At 44.8% G+C, this 3220-nt stretch overlaps 1 non-coding gene across 1 annotated transcript; it reads right to left on the bottom strand.

Moving 5' to 3' along the window:
• Positions 1-944: 944 nt before the first annotated feature.
• On the bottom strand, positions 945-1017 carry TRNAK-CUU (transfer RNA lysine (anticodon CUU)). The gene has a single exon. It is a non-coding gene; the product is annotated as a tRNA-Lys (tRNA).
• Between the last annotated feature and the right edge of the window lie 2203 nt (positions 1018-3220).

Raw genomic sequence — 3220 nt, 5'->3', positions numbered from 1 at the left:
CCTGGTACCTGCAGGAAACAGAGGGACCTCAGCTCTGTACCTTGGAGGCTTGGGATTATTGTTAGCATTGGTGGGCTGACAGCCAGGAATTCTACACTGAACCTAGAGCTCTGCCACTGGATGATTTTAATAAGCCATTTAGCTTATGTCCCACCTCCTTTTTCTGATAGCATTTAAACCTACTTTCATGGCTGGTTTTCCTAAGATGCAAGTCATGTAGGCATCTCTCTACCTCTGACTATTGTGGATCCCCTGTGGGGAGTCACAAAGTTGGGGATCTGCTGAAGCTCACTGCAAGCATATTTTGTACAGCCTCATCGTTGCAAAATACATATTGTAATTGAGAGCCTTCAATCCCTATGCATGATCTACTGTCCCAGATTAATACAGTATTCCAATCTCATGTGGAACTTCTCATGCAACCACAGGAAAGACAATAATACCAGCCATCTTCCTGTGGAGCACTGCATAGGTGACAGGACAATTTTAGGGGAACAAAGATACTCTTAAGAACTACTAAATGCAATGGAGGAACAGTTGTTAAAAGAGGATTGTTGCAGTGTGATGCAATATCCTGTTTTAGCTATCCCAGTTCCTTTCCCAGGTGGGCCAATACCTTCTCCCTTCCTCTCCCCTTGCCCCTGCTGAGAGCTGTCCATCAATCTTGGCATTCCAGCAAGGGCATTGTCTGATTGGCAAAAGTTCAAAAGATGCTCTCAGCCCTGGGATCATGGGCCTATCCAGGTGTCACTTGTCCCCTGAGCCTTCCCCCCGTTCCTGCATGCCTGGACCTGCTCTAAGCACCCAGCTGCAACATCCAGCCAGCCAAAGGCATCTCAGAGGTGAAAACTATCTCAGCTGCCACCTCTGGTCAAGAAGCAAGGGCCAGACAAGCCCAGGTACGTTCCATCCGGTAATATTGGGATCATATCTCAATATTTTGGTGCCCAACATGTGGCTCAAACCCACAACCCTGAGATTAAGAGTCTCATGCTCTACCAACTGAGCTAGCCAGGCTCTGGGTTTCAGAGTGGGGGGACGCAGGATTTTGGGAAAGGTTCCATGCGGTCTGGCCAGGGCGTTGTGGACAAAGGAACTCAGGCATTTTAAAGTACTCAGTTAGCTGGCTTCCTGGGGAATGAGCAGGGTGTGCTCTCTTTAAAATACCAAGTTTTGGGATACAGAGTTTAGAGCTTGGGGGGGAAGAAACAGGGAGAGCAGAGGTACATTCCTTGATATTTGGCTTTTTCTCCAATTCCCTTTGTTTGAGCAAGTCTGCTCAAACTTGTAAACTCCAGAACACGAATTTAGCTGAAGACGTATTCCCAGATTTTCCCAAGGTTATCAATTCATGCCCTACTTTGTCCCAAAATTGAATATTGTGGACTTCTTCAGGAGAAATTTGTGGGAAGTGTAGAAAAAGCCACCTTATAAACTGTTTCAATTTTCATTTAGAGAACATTACATTTCCACTAACTAAAATTCCAACAATATGATAAAGGATATAAAGGCCTGTGAAGAGGAAGCAATTCCCAGTGTTTAGCATTGAGCTTTATTGCCCTATAAAATCCAGCCCTGTGCCCCATATGCTGCAGTTATCTGAAGAAACTGCATCTACAATTTAATGTTTACACACATAAATACTTTTGTAGCACAAAGGTTGTCAAAGATCAAGGACCTGATTCAGCAACAGACTTAGTTTAATATTAAGCAGCACCTCCATCAACATGATTATTTATCTACTCCAATTCAAGGAACTGCTACGCACTTTGGCCAAATGAGGCCAAAATGGGGGATTGTTTCTGAAAAACATGTTGTACACAGGTGAAGTCTCACTTGTAAAAAGAAAGAGAGAAACCTGGGAGAAACGGGCTGCTTTTCTACACAGAGGCCTGAAGAGACAGTCAGATCTAATGCAGCAACAGGGAAGAACAACCTAGGGCTGAACATGAGCAGGAGGAGGTGCAGGAAGGTGTTTGTTAGCAGGAAGGTGTTTGTTAGCAGAAGTGGGTGCCTGCACCTCCTTCCTGCCTCTCCAAACCCATCCCAGAGCCCATGGGCAGCGCCCACACTGCTGCAGATGGGATCCCAGTGGAGTCCCTAGGTTGGGAATTGGCATCTGGCTGCTCTGGAAACACAAAGAGACAACCAAGAGCCTCCTTGTGTGCTACATCCACAGATCCCACCCATGAAAGCTTTGCTGAGAGTCCAGTACTGTTGACCAAGTCTCATTCCCCTTTTATAGAAAAGAAAATCCTCAGATTTGCTTCCAAATTTGTGGTGCATTTTTAAGCAATGTGCAAGGACACATTTTCTGACAAATTCTATGTCACTTCTGTTCATCAGAAGTCCTATTTTATAATTGCTCAGGAATGAGGGTCTAGAAGACCTAGAGTAGACACACAGATGGAGTTTATTCAGCTAAATTGATGCCTGTTTAGGTTTTTAGCTTTCTCTGTGCTTCTGAGACAACAGTTTCCAAGGGATAACTGTGCTCTTGAGAAAAGCAGACTCCAAATTTCACTTTGGGTAGAGCCCCAAGGTGGATTAGCCTGTCTTTCTGCCCACCCTCACTGCATGCTGTAAGCAGATTACTTGCAATATGACAGATTTAGCAAAAGTGACAGTTGCTCGCTGTCCAATATCATTAGCCTGCCTGCCACAAGAGCTCAGACATGGTGCTCCATTCTCTAACAAAATCAGCTTATTAATAACCATACAGCCTGGCACAGAATTTTCCATACAGCTGAAGCGGGGCTTTGAGCAGGGGAGTTCCCAATTCACAACCTATGGAGATTCAGAATTGAATTCTAACTAAGATGAGGTCCAAACAGCAAACAGTATCAATGGACTGGCATGTCAGAGGGACTAGGACAGATAAGCATCTGTGCTTGCCTTTATTACTCATCCTTCATTACCTTTATTACTCTGGTCCCTGAGACTGTGAAGGGAATGGTAATCTAATAAAAAGGTTACCTGAGTCAATGAAAACAATGCAATTCATTGGTGTGCCTTGGGCTCAGCTCCCCAAGGAATCAGGATCTCCTTTTCCCTAACAGGGCTCAGCACCTTCCCCAAGGTGCTCTGTGGCAGCAGGTAAGGACTACACTGCTCTTCCAGGCAGACAGAAAAGGATGCAAAGGAAGAGAAAGACTTCTGCTTCCTATGTACAGGTGTTTGTGTTACAATGTTAAAACAAGTTGTGAAGTAATTCTCTGTT

The sequence above is a fragment of the Molothrus ater genome, chromosome 14 (genome assembly GCF_012460135.2).
Source record: "Molothrus ater isolate BHLD 08-10-18 breed brown headed cowbird chromosome 14, BPBGC_Mater_1.1, whole genome shotgun sequence".
Classification (NCBI taxonomy): domain Eukaryota; kingdom Metazoa; phylum Chordata; class Aves; order Passeriformes; family Icteridae; genus Molothrus; species Molothrus ater.
The sequence above is the reverse complement of the archived record's forward strand: the minus strand, read 5'-3'. Positions and strand labels throughout refer to the sequence as shown.